Source organism: Lissotriton helveticus, chromosome 1_1 (assembly GCF_964261635.1).
Source record: "Lissotriton helveticus chromosome 1_1, aLisHel1.1, whole genome shotgun sequence".
Classification (NCBI taxonomy): domain Eukaryota; kingdom Metazoa; phylum Chordata; class Amphibia; order Caudata; family Salamandridae; genus Lissotriton; species Lissotriton helveticus.
Window position 1 is genome coordinate 1539055858 of NC_136057.1, and position 18592 is coordinate 1539074449.

The window sequence follows — 18592 nt, forward strand, 5'->3', positions numbered from 1 at the left end:
TTCACCACCTTAAGATGTGCAATGTCTGCAAAGTACATGTATTGCCTCACAACATAGTGTAACTGATATAAGGGAAGGAATCATGTCAGGGCCCATTGATAACTATATTGAACTCTTGGCAGGTATTACATGAAACAATGAACCCTAGATAAGTAACTCACATCACACTGAGAAATATCAAACCTCTCCTATCTGAACTGTTGTAAGTCCATGTCAACCATGCCACCGGTCTTTACATGTTCCCAATGTCATAGCATGCACAACTCACATGGATTTCAAATTGTTCACGTCCACGGCCATGTTCAGATATGTATCCACAACCACATATTTTCACATAGTCTGCTACTGTGATCCCTTGTTAAGCCTCTATCATGTGGTTATGTTATGGAGTTTGTTATATTATAAAGTTTTATATAGCGTTCGTATACCCAAGGGTCAACCCCGGATTGGTATTGTATTCTCCTTGACATTAGTCAGAGGCTGATGCACATGCAACAATAAACATCCACTTTTACTGACCTATTATTCATTATACAAATGTTTCTTTGTGATACAAATGCACATTTAATCTAACAATTCACACAGCATCTGACATCACACTCAATCCTTGAACTACACAATTAGCATTAATAAAGGCACTCATGGGTAATGTTGGGGTCCACCTACATGTAAAACGAATCAGTTAATGCAGAACACATATATTATATGGAACAGAAGCACAGTACATGTGCATAGCTATTGGGTTGTAATTAAGCAAATGACACAGTTGGCCTGCCTGAATGATGCCGAGGGTAAGGAGGCTGAAGTCTACATACATATGATGAGCCAAAACATACATCTGTCGGTCAATTTGTGTAACCAGTACTTCAACCTCATAACTACTATAATTTCACTATGGTAGGTGACTTTGATGAGTCTCTGCACCTACATAACTCACATACCATACTCAGCAAGGTATTGTAATACCCATGCCCTCTTACGTTTAAGGAAATGAGTATGCTACATCCATCACACATTCTGCATCCATGTTCCTTAAGTGAGTTCTGTACATGTCAGTGCTTCAGAGTACCAGATGTTGTTCAGACATGTCCCATGCTTTCCTACACATTTTATTGGAAAATTGAACATCAACATGTATGGGATACGCTGAAAGGTGCCATATTCAGGCTGGCATACCCTTGGATACAGTATTAAGTGAGTGTGCTCCTCTCTTATACAAGAGGCATGTACAATGGGAGTTTCATATGTAAGGACAGCTCCAGTGGCGAGGGCCCCAAAATCACCTCCATGAGGCCATGCAAAGCCTGCATGTGGAATTTGCAATACATTCAGACGTATTCAAGCAAGCCGGTGCACAGCACAGTGTAGCCATAGTGGACATCAAGGAGCCATACCTTTTACATGGAAACTGTTATTCAAGATCAGTGATGTCTGTTTTGCCACATTCACAGGTTAACTACGCTGTGTAAGACATGGCAGGCCTCATTAATGTGTACCTACCCATAGGAGGTATACCAAGTAGAATCATCTGCACATCACTATGTGTCATTCAGTATAGTATGTGTTCTACATTCCAATGCACACATACAAATATGTTATACTCCGCCTTTGCATGTCTTTGTGCTGCAAGCTGCCCCTTAAAGTACAATACCAATAATCTCAACAATGCACACACATGTGCACCATAGGTCAAGGGTGCATGTGTATTCTAAGAACACCAAGAGGCTAATTCGCAAGCCCTTTGTGCCACTGAGGCTCCACGTATTAACATATTTAAAGTGACGCACCTGCATCACTAGGGGCTTCCAAATAAACACTGTTGTTGGTAAAGTGGCCCGCTATAGCTCAAAAGCCATTATCTGACCCAGGGTGGTGTGGAGTGCAAAAAAACGATGGATTTGGGCCCAGATCTTTTGACTGGGGGAGTGTGTGACATTGATCCACATTCAGTCCATCACTTGTTGTTTTTTGCAATTGCCGCCCTTAGTGCGCTGGGGATGCCCAGACGTGGGTCCCAGGCACTCCACACCACTTGGAGTCAAGCTAGCCGGGCTGAAGAGAGGTGTTACCTCGAAACCGGTCCGGTCCTCGGATGCTTGATTCCGGTCTGGGAAAGATATGGCTGTTGTAGTTCGGACTGGACTGTTCCCATGGGGCAACAGGGTCAGAGCTGATTTGCATAAAGCCATTATCTGACCCAGGGTGGTGTGGAGTGCAAAAAAACGATGGATTTGGGCCCAGATCTTTTGACTGGGGGAGTGTGTGACATTGATCCACATTCAGTCCATCACTTGTTGTTTTTTGCAATTGCCGCCCTTAGTGCGCTGGGGATGCCCAGACGTGGGTCCCAGGCACTCCACACCACTTGGAGTCAAGCTAGCCGGGCTGAAGAGAGGTGTTACCTCGAAACCGGTCCGGTCCTCGGATGCTTGATTCCGGTCTGGGAAAGATATGGCTGTTGTAGTTCGGACTGGACTGTTCCCATGGGGCAACAGGGTCAGAGCTGATTTGCATAAAGCCATTATCTGACCCAGGGTGGTGTGGAGTGCAAAAAAACGATGGATTTGGGCCCAGATCTTTTGACTGGGGGAGTGTGTGACATTGATCCACATTCAGTCCATCACTTGTTGTTTTTTGCAATTGCCGCCCTTAGTGCGCTGGGGATGCCCAGACGTGGGTCCCAGGCACTCCACACCACTTGGAGTCAAGCTAGCCGGGCTGAAGAGAGGTGTTACCTCGAAACCGGTCCGGTCCTCGGATGCTTGATTCCGGTCTGGGAAAGATATGGCTGTTGTAGTTCGGACTGGACTGTTCCCATGGGGCAACAGGGTCAGAGCTGATTTGCATAAAGCCATTATCTGACCCAGGGTGGTGTGGAGTGCAAAAAAACGATGGATTTGGGCCCAGATCTTTTGACTGGGGGAGTGTGTGACATTGATCCACATTCAGTCCATCACTTGTTGTTTTTTGCAATTGCCGCCCTTAGTGCGCTGGGGATGCCCAGACGTGGGTCCCAGGCACTCCACACCACTTGGAGTCAAGCTAGCCGGGCTGAAGAGAGGTGTTACCTCGAAACCGGTCCGGTCCTCGGATGCTTGATTCCGGTCTGGGAAAGATATGGCTGTTGTAGTTCGGACTGGACTGTTCCCATGGGGCAACAGGGTCAGAGCTGATTTGCATAAAGCCATTATCTGACCCAGGGTGGTGTGGAGTGCAAAAAAACGATGGATTTGGGCCCAGATCTTTTGACTGGGGGAGTGTGTGACATTGATCCACATTCAGTCCATCACTTGTTGTTTTTTGCAATTGCCGCCCTTAGTGCGCTGGGGATGCCCAGACGTGGGTCCCAGGCACTCCACACCACTTGGAGTCAAGCTAGCCGGGCTGAAGAGAGGTGTTACCTCGAAACCGGTCCGGTCCTCGGATGCTTGATTCCGGTCTGGGAAAGATATGGCTGTTGTAGTTCGGACTGGACTGTTCCCATGGGGCAACAGGGTCAGAGCTGATTTGCATAAAGCCATTATCTGACCCAGGGTGGTGTGGAGTGCAAAAAAACGATGGATTTGGGCCCAGATCTTTTGACTGGGGGAGTGTGTGACATTGATCCACATTCAGTCCATCACTTGTTGTTTTTTGCAATTGCCGCCCTTAGTGCGCTGGGGATGCCCAGACGTGGGTCCCAGGCACTCCACACCACTTGGAGTCAAGCTAGCCGGGCTGAAGAGAGGTGTTACCTCGAAACCGGTCCGGTCCTCGGATGCTTGATTCCGGTCTGGGAAAGATATGGCTGTTGTAGTTCGGACTGGACTGTTCCCATGGGGCAACAGGGTCAGAGCTGATTTGCATAAAGCCATTATCTGACCCAGGGTGGTGTGGAGTGCAAAAAAACGATGGATTTGGGCCCAGATCTTTTGACTGGGGGAGTGTGTGACATTGATCCACATTCAGTCCATCACTTGTTGTTTTTTGCAATTGCCGCCCTTAGTGCGCTGGGGATGCCCAGACGTGGGACCCAGGCACTCCACACCACTTGGAGTCAAGCTAGCCGGGCTGAAGAGAGGTGTTACCTCGAAACCGGTCCGGTCCTCGGATGCTTGATTCCGGTCTGGGAAAGATATGGCTGTTGTAGTTCGGACTGGACTGTTCCCATGGGGCAACAGGGTCAGAGCTGATTTGCATAAAGCCATTATCTGACCCAGGGTGGTGTGGAGTGCAAAAAAACGATGGATTTGGGCCCAGATCTTTTGACTGGGGGAGTGTGTGACATTGATCCACATTCAGTCCATCACTTGTTGTTTTTTGCAATTGCCGCCCTTAGTGCGCTGGGGATGCCCAGACATGGGTCCCAGGCACTCCACACCACTTGGAGTCAAGCTAGCCGGGCTGAAGAGAGGTGTTACCTCGAAACCGGTCCGGTCCTCGGATGCTTGATTCCGGTCTGGGAAAGATATGGCTGTTGTAGTTCGGACTGGACTGTTCCCATGGGGCAACAGGGTCAGAGCTGATTTGCATAAAGCCATTATCTGACCCAGGGTGGTGTGGAGTGCAAAAAAACGATGGATTTGGGCCCAGATCTTTTGACTGGGGGAGTGTGTGACATTGATCCACATTCAGTCCATCACTTGTTGTTTTTTGCAATTGCCGCCCTTAGTGCGCTGGGGATGCCCAGACGTGGGTCCCAGGCACTCCACACCACTTGGAGTCAAGCTAGCCGGGCTGAAGAGAGGTGTTACCTCGAAACCGGTCCGGTCCTCGGATGCTTGATTCCGGTCTGGGAAAGATATGGCTGTTGTAGTTCGGACTGGACTGTTCCCATGGGGCAACAGGGTCAGAGCTGATTTGCATAAAGCCATTATCTGACCCAGGGTGGTGTGGAGTGCAAAAAAACGATGGATTTGGGCCCAGATCTTTTGACTGGGGGAGTGTGTGACATTGATCCACATTCAGTCCATCACTTGTTGTTTTTTGCAATTGCCGCCCTTAGTGCGCTGGGGATGCCCAGACGTGGGTCCCAGGCACTCCACACCACTTGGAGTCAAGCTAGCCGGGCTGAAGAGAGGTGTTACCTCGAAACCGGTCCGGTCCTCGGATGCTTGATTCCGGTCTGGGAAAGATATGGCTGTTGTAGTTCGGACTGGACTGTTCCCATGGGGCAACAGGGTCAGAGCTGATTTGCATAAAGCCATTATCTGACCCAGGGTGGTGTGGAGTGCAAAAAAACGATGGATTTGGGCCCAGATCTTTTGACTGGGGGAGTGTGTGACATTGATCCACATTCAGTCCATCACTTGTTGTTTTTTGCAATTGCCGCCCTTAGTGCGCTGGGGATGCCCAGACGTGGGTCCCAGGCACTCCACACCACTTGGAGTCAAGCTAGCCGGGCTGAAGAGAGGTGTTACCTCGAAACCGGTCCGGTCCTCGGATGCTTGATTCCGGTCTGGGAAAGATATGGCTGTTGTAGTTCGGACTGGACTGTTCCCATGGGGCAACAGGGTCAGAGCTGATTTGCATAAAGCCATTATCTGACCCAGGGTGGTGTGGAGTGCAAAAAAACGATGGATTTGGGCCCAGATCTTTTGACTGGGGGAGTGTGTGACATTGATCCACATTCAGTCCATCACTTGTTGTTTTTTGCAATTGCCGCCCTTAGTGCGCTGGGGATGCCCAGACGTGGGTCCCAGGCACTCCACACCACTTGGAGTCAAGCTAGCCGGGCTGAAGAGAGGTGTTACCTCGAAACCGGTCCGGTCCTCGGATGCTTGATTCCGGTCTGGGAAAGATATGGCTGTTGTAGTTCGGACTGGACTGTTCCCATGGGGCAACAGGGTCAGAGCTGATTTGCATAACGCCATTATCTGACCCAGGGTGGTGTGGAGTGCAAAAAAACGATGGATTTGGGCCCAGATCTTTTGACTGGGGGAGTGTGTGACATTGATCCACATTCAGTCCATCACTTGTTGTTTTTTGCAATAGCTCAAATGACTGCCCCTTCATCAATGACTTCTGGCAAAATCTTATTTTTTTGGCTTGCTGGAAAATCTCCGTTGAGCTGTGCAGCACTATTACTTGTGAATTGCACTACCACAGAGTTTTGCAGACAACTTTAGGGCTTATTTACAAGGCCCTTGTGCCACCAGTGAGTCACTTTTAATATGGGGAAAAGGTGGAGTTCCGGTGGGACAAGGGGCTTGTAATTGAGCTGCTTTATGTGTGACATATGTTCTGTAATGGCCCGTCACACCTGTACCTGAGAAATGCTTGATGTGAAAGAAGCACCTCTAGAGTTGATCAATGCTGCCTGGTTTGTCATCATATGAATTGTCTGGATGGGTTGCAGGCATGTGCATCAGCCTAATGCTTCCCTGGGACTCATTGTATCACTTAAAGTGACACTAACACTTATGTTGCTTGCTCAGTGTCACAGATAGCGCTGGTGCACAAATCGTGCCAGCGTTATTGTCATGGCATTTACCTCCTTTGCATGGTGGAATGGTTCTTATGAGCAAAAAGTTACATGAGCCATACTAAATGTTACCACTTTTCATCAATGGATAAATGAGACACATAGGAAAACACACAAATCATTTGTACTTACCAATTTCACACGAACTTGGATGCCAATGTAGTCTTGCAGGTCTGAATCTCTGCCAACCACATCCGCCCAGCAATGTTTCAGCTGATGAACTAGCCAGTCGATTCCAAACCTCCTCCGCATCTGTGCCCGCACCTTCTCTCCCCATTGTCTCTGCACCGCCACCGGGGCAGCCCAGGAGTACACGCCCGCCACTAGCTAACATGTTTGGCAGGTAAAAGTTCACCAGGACAGTTAGCTCCCAAACTTCTCGTGGTGAGCCCTGCCCTTCCCAGGCATGATCTCACCCAAACACAACAAATGCCCAAACAAAACAGAACCCCACAAAAACCCACAACTAGCCCTATAACAACAATACCGTAGAAGACAAACAATCAAGTGAATAAAGGACAATACACAATAATACACAAGAAAGCACAAACATGACTTGAGGGACACAACATCAACAAGAAATACAATTAACCAGCTTCAGGCACATCAAAACACTCTCCAGCAAAACCAAGACGCAACCACTAATAAGAATAGACGGGAAAACTGTGACTTACAGTGAAAATGAAAGCAACTTCACAGTTCCTGGTTTGCAGCATGCATGGTCCTTGACATCACGCCCTGGGGGAATGCTTCATATTTTCAGTCGGTGTGTTGCTTTTTTTTACGCTACCAGTCAATGCGTTGATTTCAGACAAAGCCTGTTAAGGCATTATGTGCTCATTTAGATGCGTTGGCTGAGAATCGTCCTTTTTAGCCGACGCAGTGGCTGCAAAAATCAAGCTTAAGGGTCATGAGTCATGTTTTTTTAAACGCAATAAGGCAAATGTGTGCTTTTTGTTGTATTGGGATGTGCGATGCCTGTAATCATTTACAGGGATTGCTGTGCTGGGTGTGAAAAGTGGAGTTGGCTTGCCTGCTGTCTTTACATGTGTTTAATATGTGTGTTGACACTGTACATATGTGTGCCTTCATATTTTTTAGGGATCATACTACGCATACGCCACAATCCCTTTCATAGTGCACGAGATGTTCTGTGTGCTAAATTAATATTAGCACTATATTGCACTGCTTTAGGTTCCACCCAGCGCTGCCACAAACTAGTACTCCCATGAGATCTGTGCACCCACACCTACAACAGCACAGTCTACTTTCAATCTTCGCCATGTACCACAGTGCAGGCCCAGGCTGTGGGGATACTTGGGAGGGTTATATATTCCCTTGCATGCGAGTCCTGTGATTGGCTGCAACTAGCTGGAAAGGGATGTATGGATGGCACCATATGATTGGTTGAATATTGGACATACATATTCAAGAGTCATACCCCACAGAAAACTAACAGAGTCATCATTTGTTGGCCGCATGATTCTCACTCATGCTGATGATGCTATGCTAGATCACCATGCATGCCTTGGCATGACCTCCTACAAATTACTGACAATAAGTCTGTGTAAATCACACCATAACTACGTTCTGCATCAAGGCAGCGTTGCTTGCACATAGCAGTGTGTGTTGACATGCAACACTTATGTCATTTGACACTGAGACATGTGATGAGACTCACATGGACTTTGCACAGTCCAAAACTTGACAGACATCCCCAGTAGAGCCAAAACAAGGATATATCAATTGATGTAACCTTGGATAATCTCTTTCCATGTGTCCTATATGTTGTTGCTCACATTGACCATGTACAACTATTCCATGAATGGTTAATGTGCAGGGAAGTATTGAGAGAACCATCATATCATGTTGTGATACACAAGCATCAGCTTTTTGGCCTTGTGTCTGGGAGGATATTTGTGGGTTATGCACATTGCAGTTGCACATAGACTTTGCCAACAAGCTTAGGCTATGATTTGTGAATCACAAGACCAGATTGTCTAGCCCCACCTAGTCAGGTGTAGTACAATCTTGAATGTGTTTGCCACTGGGACCCATCACAATATGTGTCTAGGTTGTGTGGTTTCTTGAAGTTTGGTGATGGCTATGGATTCAGTCATGAAGTTCACCTGAGATTTTCTAGCCAGATTGCAACACTATCTATGGGTATGCATTGGTGCATGGCACCTTGCCAGTATTGACCTTGTTTATGTGATTTCTGATGCTAAATTGTTACGTATTCTGAATCTGGGTGTTGTGTCTTCACATTCACTCAAAGACTGTACTGATAGGAGTTTAGCCATTGTTTGGATCTGAGTGCAATGCACCCACATGGTTGACATCTTAGCCTAGTGAGGCAAGTGTGGCAACATTCTCACTAGGTAGACATTGTTGCACTGGCAAAGCATAGTATGTAGCATTTATATGTGTGATTTGAGATCTCTTAATGAATTTCATGTGCCCACAAAGATTTTGGATGAAGCATATGTTGACTGTAGATTTGGGACTGTGCTCCCAAGTACATACTTTGTGGATGGTTTCACTGTCATAATAATATGAGTTGACTCCAGTATCATCCACAAGTATGAGGCCATACAAATGGCTAGCTGTAGGAGAGACTCACATAGAGTCATAGCACACTGTCTACTTTACCGTGTCTTGTTAATTAGGGTTGGCATTGTTTTTTTTTTGCTAAACGTAATTGGCATGCACACTATTTCATTTGTACCGGATGTTGTTCTATGCTGAGAAATCAAAATTTCATACACACTGGTAGTGCTCATATGTTTATTTACATATATGTGTGCACAGTTTCATGTAGTCATCAATTTGTGACATGATATAAGTCACTCAAGCATCAGTAAACAAATTGTGAATGATATGGTCCCTCCGCTGTGTTGCTGCTACTGATGGAACAGTTTGATTTGGCTCCTCATCTTCCTGAACGTCAGTCACTTCCTTCTCCTCATTGGCATCAGCCCATGGTACATTTGTCCGCACACAAATATTGTGGAATATGAAACGAACACGTATAATTTTGCATACCACTGGTGGCCAGTAGATGAATTGGACCCCAGACATATCCAGACTCCTGGAGCAGCATTTCAGTACGCCCCATGTCCACTCTACTATGTACTGGGTCCTTCTAAGGGCATGTTTGTAACTCTGCGTGGTTATGTCTGGGGTTTTTTAAGGGACGTTGTCACCCATGGATACAGAGAATATCCTTGGTCAGCCTGAAAGACAGGAGGCGAACAAATACTTAAGTTGTGATAAGGAATAGCCCCACATTCATTTACATTCTGTTATGTGTCCTGAAAGACTCACACACTTTGCCTACTGTAAGAGATGTGCTATGACATTGTGTGGCATACACACAGGTAGGAATTGGAAATGACTGACACTGTACTACAAATACAGGTGTGCTGTCCTCTGTGATTCAGTTTCTATGTGTCATACGTGTGAGTGCCAATGCCATGAAGGTTTGATTTTTCACCAGTAAGGAGAGTAAATTAGCTATTGAGTAAACACATCTTTCACACTCATCTATTGTGTCGATTATTGACTTCTATTGCCAGTTCTGATCTGATATATGTCAGATTTTGCATCTTGTAGCTGGAGCTGGTGGTGTTGCGTACTTCATTCACATATAGTTGACTGTGAGAGTTGGAGTCAATGTTGGTAAATGTGTACTAACCTGGGGAGGGTAGTGAGTGGATATCAATGTGGGACGTGATAGTGTACACATGGCAGTGCACTGTGTCCACTATGTTGACAGTCCACAAGGGTTTCAATTATGTGGGAGTCTTGCGCTGTACAGTGGAACAGCTAGACTAACCACACCTCAGTGCCACACTGCTTGAGAACAGTGTAAGACATACTTTCTGCATGATTCAGTGTCCATGGTTTTGTGTCTCTACTAGCAGAAAATGTGCAGCATTGCTTCAAGACAGGTACATTATTCCCAAGATGACTGTGTTGTTGGCTGTTATGGGAGATGTACTTTGTGCATGAGGCTGTACCAATCTGGAGCCTTGGAGGACTGATAGAGTGCCGTGAGTATCACAGACCGATGTGCACATAGGAAGGCATGTGTGTATTTGACAAGTAATATAATGTAGCATGGTGGACTTGACCCTGTAAGGTTACAATATGACTACATTTCTCAGTATCTCAGGTCTGGGATTTATCACATGGAATCCCTTACACTCAACACAGTGTTTGGACACATTATTGTATACAGTGTTGCATGAGAGAGGCTCTTTCAACAACAGGGCCTGATGTAGCAGTTATTGCCACAGGGCAGCACTGGATGTCATCTAGCTGCACTGACCTACACCTAAAGTAAAGGGCTGGAATGTGCCGTATTCCTAACATACACAAAAAGAACAGCTGAAGGACGGAATGCTGAACAATGTCAAGCATTCACTGCAAGTACAGAGATCCAATGTGACAGTGAGCACGGGACCCTTATCTGGGCATACCCCTTCCGCTCAAGGCGACTAATGCAAAAAGAACAAATGATGTACAGAATATGTGGTCACCCCCCGTTTGTTTTCTCTTTTTGGGGGAGACTCACTTGCTGGTAATATTGGAGAACAGCTGAAGGACGGAATGCTGAACAATGTCAAGCATTCACTGCAAGTACAGAGATTCAATGTGACAGTGAGCACCGGACCCTTATCTGGGCATACCCCTTCCGCTTAAGGCGACTAATGCAAAAAGAACAAATGATGTACAGAATATGTGGTCACCCCCAGTTTCATTTCTCTTTTTGGGGGGGACTCACTTGCTGGTAATATTGGACTCTTAACATTAGTCTCCAGTGCCCAGTTTCTACCTTGACCCCCAAAACATGTTTAAACTGTCTTGAAACAGGCTTGGTAGATTACTTTTCCTATAAGGCCATAGTATATGGTGCATTAATAAGCCTCTGGCATGGAAAGTTCGACTTGACTTGTGGAGTGTAGCATCTGTTGTGCCATTCACTATAGTTGCAGTGAAAACATTGTGTTTGAGGCATGTGAGCTGTAGGTCACATGCTTTGCATGGCCTACCATCTGGTGGTGGGTCTGGATTTTGCACTTGTTTTTCTTCCGGGAGGTCTTTTTGCCGCCATCAGGTTTGGATGTGGATTGCTGCGCTCCGGTTCAGCACCATTTCTCTGGTTCCCTTCGATGCACAATCCACTACCCTCTACGGTGTTGTTTCTTTATCGCATTTCCCTTTCTCTGCGTATCATTTCGACTCAAAGATCTTCGATCGGAAAACTCGTGGAGGGCGTTTGGGCCTACCCACACCTGGATCACTAGCAGTCGATGGAATGGACTCCATTCAAGCTCTGTCCTGGGTGTTGCGCTGAGTTTCCATGCACCGATCTGCATGAAGTATGCAACCTCTGTTTATCCTCAGAACACGATGAGACGACTGCGATATGTGCCGATCGTTTTGGTCAAAGAAGACGCTCCTTGACAGTCGGGCTTGACGTCACGAGATGCAACACCAAGGCAGCTCCGTACCGGACAAAGATTCTGACCGAGAAGAAACAAGCTCAAGGAGCAGAGGAAGAAGAACACATCTCTGTGTCCGAGGCTGACTGAGATGGAAGAAGAGGAGCAAGTTACACCGGGTCAGCATACCGTGAGTACAGAAGCCCCCTTGCCCCAACAACACAAGACCAAAAAGGGCGCCCCGCCCTCGGCGCTGAAACACAAAGAAGCCTTCCCCTTCTGGCTCGAGTCAGCCCCATTCTGGCGCTAAACCGTAATCCTCGGCACCAAAATCAAAGTATGTTGCGGTCCACATTCTATCTTTATCGAAGACTAAATCTTCGGTACCGAAAAGTTCCGAGACGAAACTTTTGAAGCCAAAGAAGACGAGCAAAGACAAAAAGACTCCCCCAAAAGAGCATTGGTCCGATGTTCCACCTTCGGGAACTGAAACAGAAAGAACTGGTTATAAACCCAGACACTGGTCATATCCCTGCCAAATTGCCTGCAAAAAGGAAAATGGGCCAACAGGAAGAGTACCACATTCCCTGAAGAGAATAAATGTGGGTACTAACACTTCAAGGAAAAACCAAAGGTGGTGATGGACGGAGCGCTGACAATACAAACACTCACCCCCAGTCAACTGATCTGGGTTTAATCCATCACCGTTCTTTAGCTCACTCCGCCACCCCAGTTCAGACATGGCCATATGCAAATCAGTCTGACCCTGTGCCTCATGGGAACAGTCCAGCCCGAACTGCAAAGCCATGTCTTCCCTGGGCCGGAATCAAGCTTCCCAGGACCGGTTTCTGGCATTACTAACACTTCACCACCATATATTCCACCTCCTTCACCCACTAATCCTCAATTACTCATCACACCCACTAGCACACCACCACTATCACCTGACCGACAGGATGATGGGGATGTGGATAAGCCACAGGATGTTGACCCATGGGAGGATTAGGACACTGACCTAAACATGGATAATGACCCTGACTTATATCCGTCCACCACCTGACAACAATATAGGGTACATTGAGCTTCTCACCAGGGCTGCTCATTTTCACGGGGTGGAACTGCATAAGGAGTCCTTAGAGGAGGACTTCTTGTTTGAGATCCTTAGTTCCTCTCGAAAAACTAATCATACACTACCAATGCTTAAGGGAATGATTAAACACGCAGATGAGGTTTTTAAAGATCCTGTAAGAGCAAAGATCATCACACCTAGGGTTGACAAGAAATATAAACCGGCACCTACTGACCCTCCTTACATCAAGGGTCAGCTGCCCTTAGACTCTCTTGTGGTATCCAATGCTCGCAAAATAGCTAACTCGTAGACCACAGGTGAGGCCCTTCCTCCTTATAAGAAGTCCAAGTTAATCGATGCCTCTGGCTAGAGGGTAGCTTCACAAGCGGCTAATCACTGGTGCATCGCTAATGCTCAGGCTTTGTTAGCAAGATATAATAGGGCTCGTTATGATGAGTTTGAAAAAGTCATCCAATTTCTGCATGATGAACATAAATTTAAGGCAAATGATCTTATTCAGGAGTGACAACTGATCACCAATATCTCCACCAAATGCGCCCTAGACACAGCAAGCACAGCAGCGTGCACAGTAAACACCAGGGTACTGCTACGCAGACATGCTTAGTTGAGAATTTCAGGATCAAACCTGAGGTACAGGCCTCTATTCTCAACCAGCAATTTGACAAAGAGCACCTCTTTGGTCCAGCAGTGGACACCTCGCTGGAAAAGATGAAAAAAGAACCTGAGGTTGCAAAGTCCATCAGGACTTTGCAGTTACCTGTGAATAGGGGTTCCTTTTGTTGCTCCTTTTATAGGCGTGGCTCCAAAAATATTTCTACAGAAAATCCCTCCTTCTCTTACAAGGGTAACAACCAATCACCCTAAAGAGGTTATTTCAGAGGAGGTTTTAGAGGAAACAATGGTAAGGGAAGTGGCAGAGGCAACTCCACACGCCCTTCCCCCACAAATAACAAGCAGTGACTTCCTTCCACTACCCCCGATCATTACACTCCTGTCGGGGGATGTCTCTCACAATTTCTCCCTGTCTGGAACACAATCACCGCAGACAAATGGGTTTTACAAATTATCCAATATGGTTACTGCCTGGAACTTAAAGACATCCCCAAACATTCTTCCAATATGACACGCAATGTCACAAGAACATCTTACCCTTCTAAAGCAAGAAGTTCTCTCTTTGCTGGAAAAAGGGGCTATAGAACCAGTCCCATTAAAATATTAAGGGGCAGGGGTATACTCCTGCACTTCTTAATTCCCAAGAAGGACAGCTCTCTCAGGCCTATACTAGACCTCAGAAAACTAAATCAATAAATTCAGTCGGACCACTTTCACATGGTCACACTCCAGCAAGTGCTCCCGCTCCTTCAACAAGGCGACTTTCTGTCCACTCTGGACTTAAAGGACGCCTATTTTCATAATCCAATAAACCTGGCTCACCGCAAGTACCTCAGGTTTGTAGTAGTAGGCCAGCACTATCAGTTCAAGGTGCTCCCACTTGGAGTAACTACCGCACCCAGGGTTTTCACCTAGTACCTGGCAGTAGTCACAGCTCATCTACGAAGACAACACATTCATGTCTTCCCATATTTGGACGACTGGCTCATAAAAGCCAGCTCGCAAAAAGCTGTCTACGTCACCCTCACAAAACAGTGCAGTTGCTCCACGATGTTGGATTCACAGTAAATCTGTCCAAATTCCATCTACAACCATTCAACACACAGGTATATCTGGGAGCCACAATAGATACACAAACGGCTTTGGCCTACCCCAATCCAGCCAGAATCCGCAATATGCAAACTTTACTCTGTCAGTTTCAGCCTCAACACTCATTGCCAACTTGAGTGTTCATGCAATTACTAGGGATGATGGCGTCTTGCATTCTAATAGTCCCTTACGCAAGACTGCAGATGCATCCCCTTCAGGAGTGCTGAGCATGGCAGTGGAACCAGACTCAGGGTCTGTAATCAGATCTAGTGTTGGTAGATATCACCCCTCATGAGCCAGGCTCATTTGATTACAGTGGCACAGTGAAGTGAGCATGGGACCCACGTCTGGGCATACCCTTCCAACTTAAGGCGACAAATGCAAAAAGAACAATTGATGAATGGAATGCTGAACAATGTCAAACATTCACCCCCTGTACAGAGATCTGGGCCTAAATCTATCGTTTTTTTCTCACCATGCCATTCCAGTTTAGACCAAGTCACAAAAATATAAGGAGATTTAACATTGGTCACTGAAACATGAAAGCTCAATGGAGACATGTTACTGTAGTGTCATGGGCAGAGTAAACACCGCATGAGGATGTGTGCGAATAGTTGACTCAGCAGGTGCTTCAGCAAGAGTTGCTAATATCCAGATTGTTGGAAATGGGATCCCCGGCTGGCCAGGGCTTTCGCCAAAGTCAGTCAGAGACCACCACTCCCAAGTCAGGGCAAGGGAGTTACACGCCAAGATAACCCCTGCTCACCCTCTAGGTAACGTGGCGCAAGCAGCAAGGCTAAACTTGGAGGCGATGTAAGTTAAGTATTTGCGCACGCACCCCAGCAACAACACCCAGGACCCACCACAAAGGAAACTCCACACAAGGTTATATAAAAATAGCCTTTGTATTACACCAAAACACATTTAGATAAAACACACACTTTACAATGTGCCAGAGGCACGGGCAGAATTTACAGGGGATATGTACAAGACAGGGCCACCTGGACCACTGTCAGGAATCAGAAGTAACACTTTCAGAAATAGCACTTAGAATGTAAAATTACTTTAGCATAACATAGCACACAACCAGTAATCACTGGTAACCAGGACCTCACTAGCACCACCTGTACTAGGGAGAAAACAACCACCTCTGTAGCACAATACAAGTAGGGGCATAGACCTGGGGACAAAACACATGATGCATGATCAACACATTCAGAGGTGCAGAACACAGGGTGCGCAAAACATACTACACATTGTACATTTCCTAACACCCAAAAGCAATAGGACATAGATCATACCAGCATCTAAACCTCAGTTAGCGCATAAATCACCTTTAGCGCGGAACTCACAAAGTCCAGGTTGCGCCACTGCGCCAAGACCTAAACGTAGCAGCTGCCCACTACTTGCTGGGCAGCTGAGGGACAGAACAGGGGGCCTAAACGCTGCAGCTGGCACTAAGTGCTGCGCAGCTGGGGAAAGGCCAGGGATGAAGGAGTGCGTCTCACTCCTAAAGTCCAGAGTACATGTCCCTAGGAAGCAAAATACCTAAACGGTGCAGCTGCCCACTAATTGCTGGGCAGCTGGAAAACAAATCTGCGCCAGGGGCCCTCACTGGCCCCTCAGGAACAAAACTGAATCCAAACGGCGCAATAGGTTGGAGCCCTCTGGCTCTGAAAACAAATATGCCTCTGGCTGGAGCCATCTAGGCTCAAGAAACACTACTGCCCAGCGTGGGAGCCCTCAGGCTCTACAGTAATTACACTGTCCCAACACGTTGGAGCCACGGGGCTCAGCACGGGCTCCTCGGGCCCTTTAAATCGATACCGTGCCTGGGGAAACGTTGGGGCGGCCCTCTACCATCCGGGGCCGCCCTGAAGGCACCTCTCACATTGCGGGGCTCACGGACCCCGAAGAAAACGCTATGCCCCCACCGAGCCCTCTAGGCTCCAAGAACAACTACTGGGGGCCGTGGGAGCGGCCCTCTGCCAAACGGGGCCGCTCAGCGTTGTGAGGGAATCCCTCGCGCACCTTCAGCACCCGCCCGCCCCCCGGGGCAGCTCTACTCACCGGCTGCTCTCCGGAGGCGGCTTGGGACACAGTCTTCTGGCAGCAGTCTGCCGGGGCTCTCCCTCGCTCACGGGGGCCTCGGCAGACATCTTCTGGCAGGAGCGGGGCTCTCCCTCACCTCATGGGAGCCCCGCCCGCTCTCTCATTCATCTTCACCCGGTCCCCCATCTCGGGACCGGGACTCAGCTCCAGGCTCACTCTTTCCGATGGCGCTGGCCAATCCCAGCGCGGCGGCGGGCGGGACTTCCTCCGGCAAACCGGAAGTCCCGCCCCGCGTCAGGCACCGTAGTGCCTGACTTCCTGTTTTGCGGCGCTCGGGCCGCGGCGGTGAATCTCGGGGGCATTTCAGAGGGGTGGGCACCCTCGAGATGCATTTAAAATATAGAAGCGAGGTGGGCACTCGCTAAATAATTAAATAACCGGGGTGGCACCCGTAATTTAAGATGAGAGTGCACACGAAGCACTCTGGCAGACAAAGGGCAGGGGCGCTTCCCTCAGAGGGAAAACGACAGCGCTCTGCCCAGGACTAGAAATAAAGCGCTCACGGCGCTAGCAGCTGATCACAGCGCTCCCAAATGCTAGAGGGCAGCCACAGCCCTGGGGCAAGGACAAAAGCACAGTAGAAGGTCCTTTGCATCAGGAGGAGCATGTAGGGCCCAGGGGCCAGCGCACAGGGCAGGAGACAGCCCCCATGGCAGTCCCTCCTGGGCCCCACCAGCAGCAGCCCCCTCCTATCAGGATCCTGGAAGAGAACACTTCTGTGGGGACACAGCCCCATTTTTATACACCATTTTCCTTTGTCTGAGGGCAAGGTGGGGGCAGAACCAGTCGCAGCTGGTTCTTGAGTACTCTGTTTACCTCAACCACCCTCTCTATTCACTGGCAGGGCTTGGGTCATTAGACTCACCACAGGGGGGCGGAGCCAGCATTGTCAGGGGAAAACCCAGCCTCATTCAGGACACAGGTACACTCCTCCCCAGCCATCAGCATGCTAATCTCCCACTCACCACCGGGCAGACCCATCCAGACTTCCTGGAGCCTGGCATGCCAGCCAGCTCCAGCCAATCACACTCCAGCACCCTCACTGCACACGTACAGCCATGTCTAGGAATGATACTTCCCCACTAGACACATACAAGCCGCACATACCGTTGCGCAGCATTCATTCCCACGAGTTCACACATACCAAACTCGAGCCTGCACTCCCCACGCATCAGGAACTACCAGGGACACATACATTCCCCATGCATTCCTATGGGAGGGCAGGCCTACCTTACACACGCACTCAGGGAGCGCACGCACTTTACACTGCACCACAGTGTCAAAGTGCGCAAAGACCAGAAATCACTATAATTCAAGGCAAAAAGTTCAGGGGTGAACCTGCCAGAAGGCCCAAGTCCAACACAACCCCCTTCCAGCCAAAACGCAGGGTAGGCCAATCACCACCGTGATGGACTTCCCTGCTTGGGGCGATAGAACACGGACGCGGGCCCGCACTGCAGGGACACCCTCCGGTTCTACGCCACGTTGATCCATAAGACAAGCACATACTTAAAAAAAACAGGCCCAACTAGGCTACCCCACTGGTACTCCTTAGTTGTCCACGGCTAGGACCAGGCCCTAGGCCACCCAGATACCACTGGTCCCTGCCAATCCACAGAGTGGGGGGTTGTAACCCCTGGCCTACACCAGCCACTCTCCACTCCCTTTCTCAGTGTAGTTCCAAACTACCACTGATCTTTCAACCTAGGGTCCGCACCCTCAGACTGACCAGAGGTCACGGGCAAGAATGCCCCACCCTACTTCTGAAGCACCCTC